The 12,701-nt window shown below is 41.6% G+C and overlaps 1 long non-coding RNA gene across 1 annotated transcript; it reads left to right on the plus strand.

Annotated features, from left to right (window-relative positions):
* The first annotated feature begins 734 nt into the window (after positions 1–734).
* On the plus strand, positions 735–12,520 carry LOC116561168. Its single transcript, XR_004273323.1, has 3 exons — positions 735–855; positions 1,662–1,666; positions 12,510–12,520. It is a non-coding gene; the product is annotated as an uncharacterized LOC116561168 (long non-coding RNA).
* Positions 12,521–12,701: the final 181 nt, after the last annotated feature.

Here is a 12,701-nt window from a genome sequence, read left to right on the forward strand (position 1 = left end):
TCACATCTATCATTCCAGTTTCCTTATAAGAACTCATGACCAAAATAAACTGTAAAGTGGAGGAAATAAGATGACTTCAAAAGCAAAAATGCAACTTACTAGCATATTTGATTATACGTAGTCACAAAGTAGGGAAAGGACATTGGTTTTTTGTTTTTGTTTTTTTTTTTTTTAAGTTCCAATTATTGTAAAGTACACTCTTTTGGTAGGAAGTGGCCACCCAATCCCATTACTGGGTATATACTCAAAGGAATATACATTGTTCTACCATAAAGAAACATGCACACGTAGGGTTCACTGCAGCACTATTCACAATAGCAAAGACATTGAATCAACCTAAATGCCCATCAATGGTGTACTGGATAATGAAAATGTGTTACACATATACCATGGAATACTGTGTAGCCATAAAAATGAAAATTGATGGAGCTGGAGGCTATCATCCTTAGCAAACTAATACAGGAACAGAAAACCAAATAGCGCATGTTCTCACTTATAAGTGGGGAACAACACACACTGGGGCATACTTGAAGGTAGAGGGTGGGAGGAGGGAGAGGAGCAGAAAAATATTGAGTACTAGGTTTAGTGCCTGGGCGGCAAAATGATCTATACAACAGTCTCCCACGACATGAGTTTACCTATGCAACAAACCTGCACATGTACACTTGAACCTAAAATAAAAGTAAAAAAAACAAAAAACAACACCAAAAATTTCTACATGTTTTCTAGTATTTGTGGTCAAAAAAGTAGTCGTAGTGTTACAGGAAAGGGGTCCTGTTCCAGACCCAAGAGACGGTTCTTGGATCTCACGCAAGAAAGACTTCAGGGCAAGTCTGCAGAGCAAAGTGAAAGCAAGTCTATCATATTAGGAAAGTAATATAAGAATGACTACTTCACAGACAAAGCAGCCCCGAGGCTTTTTTTTAGATGGAGCCTCACTCTGTTGAGCAGGCTGAGTGCAGTGGTGCAATCTCGGCTCACTACAGCCTCTGCCTCCCAGGTTGAAGCAATTCTCCTGCCTCAGCCTCCTGAGTAGCTGGGACTACAGGCATGTGCCACTATGCTTGGCTAATTTTTGTATTTTTGGTAGAGACAAGGTTTCACCATGTTAGCCAGGCTGGTCTTGAACTCCTGATCTCAGGCAATCCATCTGCTTTGGCCTCCCAAAGTGCTGGGGTTACAGGTGTGAGCCTGGTTGCCTATCTTTACGGTTATTTCTTGATGATATGCTAAACATGGGGTGGATTATTCACACCTTCCCTTTTTAGACCATCTAGGGTAACTTCCTGATGTTGCCATGGCATTTGTAAACTGTCATGGCGTGGATGGGAGTGTAGCAATGAGGACAACCAGAGGTCACTCTCGTCGCCATCTTGGTTTTGGATTTTAGCAGGCTTCTTTACTGCAACCTGTTTTATCAGCAAGGTCTTTATGACCTGTATCTTGTGCCAACCTCCTATCCCATTCTGTGACTTAAAATGCCTTAACCATCTGAGAATGCAGCCCACTAGGTCTCAGCCTCATTTCATCTAGCTTCTATTCAAGACGGGGTTGCTCTGGTTCACACACCTTTGACAGTAGCAAAAAGCAGTCTCCTCTCATTTCAGTTGCAGTGTTGTTCTTTTTTCTGAGTTTTTAATTCCTTAAATCTCTATGCATAGCTTTTGTTCCCTAAATGTGGTTATGAGTTCAAGATGGCCTGCTGCTCAGACCTTCCTTAAGTGCGGAGGCTTTCTGTTGGCTGTGGACTACCCCAGAGTTACCCCTGACAGGCTAACACTCATAGGCCACTGTGTAAGCCAGCTATGGGTGCCTGTCTAGAAGGCCACTCATAGGCAGGTTGCAGATGGATGAAGGCACACAGTCCTGCTTCGATGCATTTTCTCAGTTTGTTTTTAATTAACATATCCTTCTTCCCACCCCTGACAACAGGGTAGTTTCATCAAAATCTGTTGAAATGTCTGTAGGAAGATGTTCCTTGGAGCAAGGTCCCTTGATTCTGAAACACAGGGCTGGAGAGAAGGCACAGTATTCCAAGGGGATAATTCACAGAACCATTGGCAGAGAGTAAAGGAATTCTTGGCTTTATGTGGGTTCCCCTCCCCCTACTTCAGTCAACATTTTAAAATACTTTCACCTGCTTCAGCAAAGTCACAGCTAGGGAGCTTGTTGACTACCACGTGCTGTTAATACCCCTCTCCCCAGAGCTGAGCTTGTTAGCAGGAGGGCTTTGCAATGCATAGCTTTCTTTCCATCCTGATAGGCTTCATTTCCAAGCTGGTGGCTCTCTGAAATTCTTTTGCAAAACAGAGCCTCAAATCTCTGGCTCCTTCCTGATTCTATCGAGATTCTGTATGAGAATTTAGAACAAGCTCAGCATTCACCAGAATCGCCTGGCCTTCTTTTCTCTCCTGTGATTGCTATGTTAATGAATCTGTTGGATGTCGCTGTGACCTACAAGCTCCCACCCAGCGGGAGAGCCCTGCATCTGAACTGCTGATATGTCATACTAAGAAAGGAAAAGAGGCCCTGCCTGGCCAGGCAGAGGGACAAGGGAGTTTGGGAAACCTTCCAAGACTCAGATCATTGTGTAGAGATGTAAAAGATCACAACTCTCCTTGTTATTACTGGCGATATATGGCTGGGCAGGCAGATCTGCACCACAAGAATTGCTGAAATTGAGGAAACCTTGTGGAATGAACAACCAATTAAGGAGGAAGTGAGAGGCCAATGGCAGTGTGACCTTAGTGGCAGAAAAGCCATATGTCACATTGCTGTAACAATTTATGGCAAATATTTCTTTGTCTGGGGCTTGCCTTTAAATAGAAATTGCAAATGATGCAAGTTCAGGGGCATCACCTCCAAGTGCAAAGTCCTGACAGTAGAGAATGCTGCATGGAAGGGTTTCACAGGTTTGGGGAACCTTGGCACGAAAGAGCCCAGTTGTTTGAGTTTCATCTACTCTTTTTTTTTAAAGAATGAGTAGATATGTGAAAATTGCAGCTGGAAATGAGCAGCTTCTCATAAGCTTTTAACAAATTCAGGGTTTGTGGCTCATCTCTGTGTTTGTATTCTCAGCAGCTCAGATCCCTGGCTTGTTTCTTGGGGATCCCATCCATGAGGGCCGATATGGTTTGTCTGTGTCTCCACTCAAATCTCATCTTGAACTGTAGTTCCCCACATGTGGGGACTTGTAATCCCCACATGTGTTGGGAGGGACTGGGTGGGAGGTAATTGAATCATGGGGGCAGCTTGCCCATGCTATTCTTGTGATAATGAGTAAGTTCTCATGAGATCTGATGGTTTTATAAGAGGTTTCCCCCTTCGCTTGGCTCACATTCTTCTCTCTCCTGCCGTCTTGTGAAGAAGGACATGTTTGTTTCCTCTTCCACCATGATTGTAAGTTTCCTGAGGCCTCCTCAGCCCTGTGGAACTGTGAGTCAATTAAATCTCTTTCCTTTATAAATTACCCAGTCTTGGGTATGTCCTTATAGCAGCATGAGAATAGACTAAAACAAGGACCTTCATGAGTATCTCAGGCCTAGCAATGTCCACTAGTCTGGACAAAGGCACCCATGGCTGTGGAGACCCTCTGGCACCATGTTGGCCACACACATTTCCTAGTTTCATCTCTGTTACTTCACAAACAATGAGTTACCTCTACAATACAGGGAAGAAAATGCTCAAGGCCATAGGCAACTGGGCAGACATTCCAGAAATAGGATGTCCAAGGATTCAAAGATAATGCCATCATAGGAACTGGCCATAGGGAGCACTTGATCCAGGAGTGGGCAGAAAGTAGAGCCATTCGGTTCCCTAACTGGTGAAAGGAACAGCCATCCTTCGGCTCCCACCTAGGGAGCCATCTGGAGACCCCTGGTCTTGGGTAACCACCTTCAAACTACAGTTCTCTCTGCCCTTCCACTGCATCTGTCACTCATCAACTTGCCTCTCTAACCTCTGGATCGCGTGGAAAATGCATACCTCTGCATTTCCTCTGGGAGAATTGTCTCTCATATAGTTTGAGCCCAGGGAAGGCCTTGGCTTGGTCATCTCAGCTTAAATACCATATTCTTCTTTTTCCAGTCCTCATCCGCCAGTCAAATAAGGAGATTCTGATAGTTACCAGGTAGCTCATGAGGCCAAGACATTCCATTCACCAAGGTTTGAAGTAAGTCAATAGGGAAACAGAGAATCTACTCTATTGTTAAGCAAACACTCTCTTTATGGGTATTTGGCCCAAACAAGTTCTGTTATATGGAGCACACTGATAGAAGTTGAAAATGTAGAATGTTAAAAACTTAGTATCAAGAATCAGTGGCTCAAAATAACCATGGAGATGAAAGATCACAGACCGGTCATCATTAGACAGGACAATACAGTGTTCTTAAAGCAGAGATTCAGAAAAATATCTGTTAAAATGCAAAATATGATCAGAAACAAACTCTAATATCAAGATTCTTACACACACATATATATATATATACACACACACATATACACAAGCCAGGTGTGATGACTCATGCCTGTAGTCCCGGCACTTTGGGAGGCTGAGGTGGATGGATCACGAGGTCAGGAGCTGGAGACCAGCCTCGCCAGCATAGTTAAACCCTGTCTTGACTAAAAATACAAAGATTAGTTGGGCATGGTGGCATGTGCCTGTAGTCCCAGCTACTTGGGAGGCTGAGACAGGAGATTCACTTGAACTGGGGAGGCAGAGGTTGTGGAAAGATGAGATCGTGCCACTGAACATTCCAGCCTGGGCGACAGAGCAAGACTCTGTCTCAAATATATATATATATACACATATAAACACATGCATATATGTGTGTGTGTGTGTGATGTGTAGGTCTGTCATGTGTATGTGCATTTGAATATGTGTGAGTGGGTGTGTACACACATGTATATGGAAAGGGAGAGCGAGAACAAGAGCTTGAGCAAGCAGTGGAGATGGGAAAAGCTCTCCTGGTCACCATTTTGTCCTCCATCTCTTAATTCTAAGAAGCAAATAAATGGCTAAGATTAAAATTTTAGGTTAGAGGGGACCTCTGGGATATCAGAGGCAAGGCATTAGAGCAGCTAATGGAAATTTTTGCCACTTTCACATGACACTATGTGATTTGTCTTTATGTGGGGCCCTGGTTACTGAGCCCCCTCCCTTCTTCCCTACCGCTCACTCCCTTCCTCTAGCCTTCTGATCACCGCACATAGCAGTGCAGATCTCTCTGTAGACATAGTACCATCTTAACGAATTATCTGCAAGGAATCCTGTGTACCTGGTTTGTTTTATTGGCTAGCAAGTAGATGCATTATTTCCTAGTCAACAGGCAGGGCAGAACAGCGTAGGGCCTGGATTCAAGGCTACATTAGCAAGGGCAGCTGTTCAGATCACAGACTTCTCAGGCAAAGTAGCAGAGAGGAGTGACTGATGTCAGCTCCCACCAGCACTGACAATTCCACAGCGAGCTGGAACCAGGATCTTGGGACAGTGGCTCCAGATAGGATCTGAGGCAGTAGGATGTCATGCTTGTGAGCACCTTCCTGGAATTCTGCTCTATTGGTCAAGAGGAAACCTAATCATTTCAGGAACCAAGCACTTTCTTCTTATAGCAAAATATAATCTTCTCAAAGCAATCTTTGCCTATCCTCCATGCTGCATTTTAGCTATCAGGTGCAGAAAATTCTTCAGGGTGCCCGAGTTTGAATGCCTGACCTTTGCCACTCAAGGTGTGGCTGCTTTTGGGATCTCCAGCATGCTTCCAGCAAGTTCATAGGATAATACGGAGACCAAAAAAAATAAAAAGGAAAATCCTGGGGCTCAGAAAAGAGGGAATTCATCTCTTCATTCTCTCTTTTTATAAGTGCCTTTATTAAGAATATGTTAAGACTGATACATATTTTTCAGGCATTTGGCCAAAATGCCAAGACATTTTAAGTTTGACTAGAAGAAGACTTATGCCTTCCAAATTGCTACCTTGATAAATGTTTCTATTTTATCCCCTGGATAGATTTAATTCATTTACTTATTGCACTGAAAGATTCAAGCTCAAAGATATTTAATTATGTCTAACCTTTCTCCCATTAAGTAGATTAAAAGTCTAAAGCATTGGCTGGCCCGCCAGTATGGCTGGTGTGTTAGCTATGTATGCTCAATTGCAGCTTGCAAAAAAAAAAAAAAGATATTACATCAGCCTTAAAACAGTATTTTTTCAAGATTTGATTCTATTTTGAGCTTACACTTGGCTTAATTGTACTAAGCAAGGAAATACTATTACAGTGGAGCCACTGAATTATAAAGATATTTCTGTTGGCGATAAAGGCCAAAAGAGTCATCCAATGTAAATTTATCCTTGGCTACTGAGTGGTTACTCTTTCAAGGACTTTGGAAATTGGCAAGACTTCTGGTTCTATGCCAGAAGTGCTCTTAAATGTGGTCTTAAAATAGGGAAAAATACTACACCTAAGAAAGTAGGTACAGGTTTCTTATTTGAGTGAGGCCCCTCACAATAAGGAATTCCTTAAAGGCAGACAGGGAGAAATCTAAGTTCTACATGTCTAGTAATGTTATTTTACTTACTGCAATAGGGAGACAGATAAATATCTTGGTAAGAAACTGTAATTGTGAATAATGCATATACTACAATATTTCAATGCATGACAGCGTTTTCCTTGATATGTTGTGCTGAGATATACAGTAAAGGTGATGCCACCTGTATTTTTAAAAATGGAAAAAAATCTATCCTGGGGCAGTGTGTTGTGCGTGCGCATGTGTGTGCGCATGTGTGTCCGTGCACATTCACACACATGCGTGCACGTGCAGTGGTACGCGAGTAAATGTTTAACAACCAACTCTGTGGAATAAAAAGGCCAGGTTTGTAGTGCTTGTCAACACCCATGATGTAAATCCTCCTATCATGGCCACAGTAAAATTATCTTCCTTAATGGAACACTGATCATGCAAAATAAAGCCTAAACATCTTAACAAGGCCCATGACACCCTTGACCTTGACTTTCCAGCCCCATGGCCTACCAAACCCACCTTGTACCCTGGTCCCCCAGCCAGATATTCTGTTGCTTCCCAAACACACTGAGATTTTTCTCATTGCTGGGCTTCTGTTTAGGATATTCCTTCTTTCCGCAATATTTGGTCCTCTTTTTTTTTTTTTTTTTTTTTAAGACGGGGTTTCACCACGTTGGTCAGGCTGGTCTTGAACTCCCAACCTCAGGTGATCCACCCACCTTGGCCTCCAAAGTGCTTGGATTACAGGCGTGAGCCACCACGCCCACTTGGTCCTCTTTTCTGGGCATGAGCAATTCCAAAAATTCCTTAAAGATACAGCTTAAATGTCACCATGAAACCGTCCTGAAATTCTTCATAGATAGAACTCCCTCTCCATTAATAAGCACATTAATAGTACTTTCCAATAATACCTTTATTGTTGCAATTATTACAACATAGAATAACCTCTATGTTAGCTTCCCCATTAAATCATGAGCTTCTTCAGAAAAAGGAGTTTTATACATATCATTATATCTATATATGTACCATTATCTTGCACATTATTTGGTACATTTTAGGCACAAGTCATATTTTTTGAATGAATGGTCAAATAATTTATGCAGATGTTCTTTAAGCACTTGTTATGTACTAAACACTTTACAGAGATTATTTTAATTCTCTCCAGAGCCCAATGAGGTAGACACTATTACTGCAATTTCCCCATGAGGAAACTAAGGCTTAGTCACATTCAAAGGTCACACAGAAAACAGTGGTGGCACCAGGATTTGACCCAGGACATCTGACTTCAGCTCTTACGTTTATACTAAACTGCCTCCTGGACTGAAAATCTCCTTTTGCTCCAGATATTCGATGAACGCTTTCTGGCTGTTCCTTCCGTTGGGCATTAATTAGACTTTGTTTAATAAAGTAATTCTGAGAGCCACCTGCCAGAAAGGCTACCTTGAGCAAAGCAAGGGTTTTTCCACATTTTAAGAGGCCAGATCCATGAAGGAAGGACTCAATAGTTTTATGAGGGGATGGGAATGTCACTAGAATTAATCCTGTTTTTTTTCATTTTATCTGGAATACTGCCCAGAGGACCAAAATAAAAAGTGCAACCTGGATACCAACCCAGTCCATTGCCCTGAGCTCCCAGAAAGCAGTCAGACTTTCCAGTGCCCTGTACAGTGGGCACTGGGGACAGGACGAGCCAACCAAGTACTTTATCAGCCTTGCTGTTTTGTAAGAGCTGTTGTATGAACTGATTTGGATCAGCTGTGGGTTCTAAAAGAGTAGAAGCTGTGAAAAGTAGAGAGTAGGAGACTGAACTCAAGGACACAATCCCAGGCATGGCTGGTCAAGATTAACACCTACAGCACTTAGCAGAGAGTGAGCCATTTAACAAGTGTCCATCCACTCTTCTAGGAATGGAACCCTAGTTTTAACCTAGTGAACTGTCTTCTCCCCTTGGTTGGGACTGTCAATCAAGGTGCCTTGCCCAGCTCCAGCTAAGGAGAGGAACTCTGACCCAAGCAAGACTATACAGGAATCTGAATGTTTAACCAAGTGATAAAATGAGTGTTGGAGTTGATTTGGTAAGACACCATTCATGAGTTCTGCTTAGAACACATCTTCCTCTGCCACTCAAACATCACGACTCCTGTCTGTCCTAAGTCTAATTGTTCAATTTTCCTTTTGATTCTGAGTCACTCCACAGCCATCAAGTTCATGCCTTTTCTGTTTAAATTAGTGAGAATTTGTTTCTGTTGCTTACATCTGAAAACCATAATATGGTTAAGTAATAAACCACATTAATAATTAATAAACTGTATTAATATTTTAACATATTAATAAACCATATTAATGAACCATATTAATATTAAATATACTTTGCAAATATATATATTCATCTATGTTACATTAACTTATATATTGTGTTTATGAGTATGTGTTTAAATATCACCCTCCTTCCACACACTACATATTTTTCACTTCTGTCTATTGCCCTGACTATAGTCCACCCATTGGACCAAGTTTGGAAAATATTTTTTTAAATGTAGACCTAGAGAATAGATGAATAGAGGGGATAATCAGCTAAACACAAATTGGTGACAATCAATTAAACTTGATTGCTTCCCAGTTGCCAAGAGGGAATGAGAATGTCATCTGGGCAGAAAGGAGGGAAGTCACTGAGATGCTTGGGGCCCTTGGGGAAAAAGAGCAAGCCTGGATAGGGTCTAGATAAAACAGCTTGTGAACACTACTGCCTGGAGGGGGATCCAGGAAGAGAAAGACATGAAGCAAAGAAGGTGTAAGGCAAATGCCTTCTTTCTCTTTCTTCCTCCTCCCAGTCCCTGAATCCTACCAGCCAGAAATCAGGTTAGGACCATCAGGGTAAGAGGATGGCATCACTGCAGGCTACACAAGTGTTTGTGGGAAGGCTCAGGACTGTAATGGTCACTTTAATATTGTTTCTATGGCAACATGTTTTTCTACTATCAGGGGAATAACACATTTTCTAGACCTATAATTTTCTAAATGTTCTGCACTCCTGAGATTCCACTCGTTATTTCTGGCATCACTAGTCTACCTGGAAGTCTTGGCATTCTTACAGCCATTTGTCTGTTGTCTTCCTAAGTATTAATATGAACTATTTATATATTGATATCCCTAGAAGGCAGGGATTATCCATGCCCTGGCCAAATTCATTTTTGGATCAAGTTGGATAAATCCCAAATCATTCTAGTTAGCAGATACTTCAACATATATAAACACATTAATTATTTTACAATGATACCCAGTAAGCAAGGGAAGCTATGAGATGAGTTACAGATAAGCAAATCATACATAAAAATTTGTCCGCCAAGAGATTTCTGGGCAATTTTACATTCAAATTAATATAGATTCATGTTTACATATTCCTGAAGTCTCCAGCTGTGGCTTTTATTTAGTCTTGGAACATAGATAATAGTCTTAATAGATCAATTTATGAACTTTTCAAAGAAACATTTCCCAGATCAGACAAGACAGATAGCTCTGTCATAGCCACCCCTTATCAGTCATCCATATGAAGATGAAAATGATGTACAGTCAGGACCAGACACGTCCTGTTAATTAGGTTTCCTGGTTTGTCTTACAGAGTGATCTTCCCAGCATAGCTCTAAGCAATGCTACCTCGGGATAAGGAGAACAGAAATTCCATTCCTCCCTGACTCACTCACTGCAAAGTCTTGGATAACCAAATCAGGTATCCAGGGCTTTACTTACCTGAGGCATAAGATGAGGATGAAGAAATAAGAATACCAAGTACATGCATAATTTGGAGGAATGAAGGCAAGATTATCTGTAAAGGATTACAAGAAGCCACAAATACCCTCTTTTGGCAGAAGTATTTATAATCATAAATGTCAATATACTTTATGTTTTATTCTTTTCTACAAAATCTTCTCTCAACAAACAATTGAGACTTTACTCAAAAGACAGATGACTGAGATTTTAACAACCACATGTTATCAATTCAACGACACACATTCCCATACTTTGCCATCTCTGGAATACTGTTGCCCAGGCTGGAGTGCAGTGGCACAATCACAGCTCACTGAAGCCTTGACCTCCCAGGTTCAAGTGATCCTCCCACCTGAGCCTCCCAAGTAGGTAAGACCATAGGTGCACACCACTATGTTTGGTTGATATTTTCGTTATTTTTTTGTTGCAGTAGGATCTCCCTAAGTTGCCCAAGTTGGTCTCAAACTCCTGTGCTCAACAGATCCTCCCACCTTGGCTTCCCAAAGTGCTGAGATTACAAACTTGAAACACCACGCCAAGCCCCACATCTTAAAATTCTTATTTTCACATTACTAAATTAGGGATGCATCTTATAATTTATGACATCTTTTTCTTTTTTAAAGACAGAGTTTTGTTCTTGTTGCCCAGGCTGGAGTGCCATGGAGCGATCTTGGCTCACTGCAACCACTGCCTCCTGGGTCCAAGCAATTCTCTTGCCTCAGCCTCCCGAGTAGCTGAGATTACCGGCATCCGCCACCATGACTGGTAAATTTTTGTATTATGGCATCTTAAATTTAATGACATACAGCATTTCTTTCTTCACATACACAGACTTACCTCCTTTACTTAACTGGCTTACAGAAGGGATTTGATGCCTACTGACTTTGGAGCCCTGAATGTTTGCAAAAGGTTGACACACTTAGCAGCAACAGCAGCACCCCCAAATCAGTAAGGCAGACCCATTTCAAGCACAGCTCGATTCATGTTCTGATAGTGGGACACACAAGATTCTATGAGACCACCCAGCTCAGATGTGGGTAGGGAAGGGTTGTCAGGAAGACCTCTGGGAGGAAGTGATATCTTAACTGGCACTGAAAGAAAGGGTTGATATTATCTAGAACAATACTACTCAAGGTGCCTTTGAAATGTATTTGAAACCACCTTTGCAATGATTATGACAGTGAAAGAAATCTAACATGACTGACTCAATCTTGCTTCTGGCCTCAAAGGCTGGCTCTCCTTATTCATTCCTGAGCATAGGCCAACCTAGCCATGGGAATAATTTAGTTTATAGTTTAACTTTGAAGCAAGGATGATAATAGTCCCTCCTTAAAACTGACCTCCTCTTTGTTTAGGGACTGAAACCACATTTGTAGGAGTAATGAAAGCCCACAAGATTAGGATAATGAGAGATGCCTGAATTCTGCTAAAATACAGGCATAGTTAAATAATAACCAACCATTGTTTCCTAGCTTGCTTTTCTGTAATCCCTTACTGCTCAGGAGTCATGTGACCAGAAGTCACAAGATTTGTGACTTCTCCCATTGCCTCTATAGATAACATCATCACTATTGTGGAACCTAAGATTGGCCTTTTGAGATGTTTTTCAGACTTTTGCTCTTTTGTTACCAACTGACTTTACCTGGACCTGAGACTCATAACTAAATTCTTCCCATGGTCCTGTGGCTCCCACCCAGAAGCTGACTCGGCACACAAGGACCATTTTCCATACTCATAATTTCATCTACAATCAGTCAGCAGAACCCATTCCCTAGCCCTCTACCAAATTATTCATAAAAATCCTAGCCTCTGAGTTCTCAGGGAAGCTGATTTGAGTAGTAAGTTCCCAACCTTCCACTTGGCTGGCTTTGAGTTTATTATACTTTTTCTCTACTGCAATACTTCCGTCTCAGTGAATTGGCTTTTCTGTGCAGCAGGCAAGTAAAATCTGTCAGGTGCTTACATATTTGTTACCAGTCTACTCTAAGATAAGTACAGAAAGTGGCAGTTTAGAAACCTTGATAACATTATACATATATAACAAATACATATAACAAATAATTATATGTTTATTGAATCTAATAATTTAAAAATTGGGGATGTACTTTATATACCTGTTTACCCAACTTTATTTTCCCAGGTAATTAATTTTATTGCATTTTACAAAAGTAAGTCAGAAACCCAGATTGGGGCCGGGCGCGGTGGCTCAAGCCTGTAATCCCAGCACTTTGGGAGGCCGAGGCGGATGGATCACGAGGTCAAGAGATTGAGACCATCCTGGTCAACATGGTGAAACCCCATCTCTACTAAAAATACAAAAAATTAGCCGGGCATGGTGGTGTGTGCCTGTAATCCCAGCTACTCAGGAGGCTGAGGCAGGAGAATTGCCTGAACCCAGGAGGTGGAGGTTGCGATG

Source organism: Sapajus apella, unplaced genomic scaffold (genome assembly GCF_009761245.1).
Source record: "Sapajus apella isolate SASKATOON/1434 unplaced genomic scaffold, GSC_monkey_1.0 scaffold28, whole genome shotgun sequence".
NCBI lineage: Eukaryota > Metazoa > Chordata > Mammalia > Primates > Cebidae > Sapajus > Sapajus apella.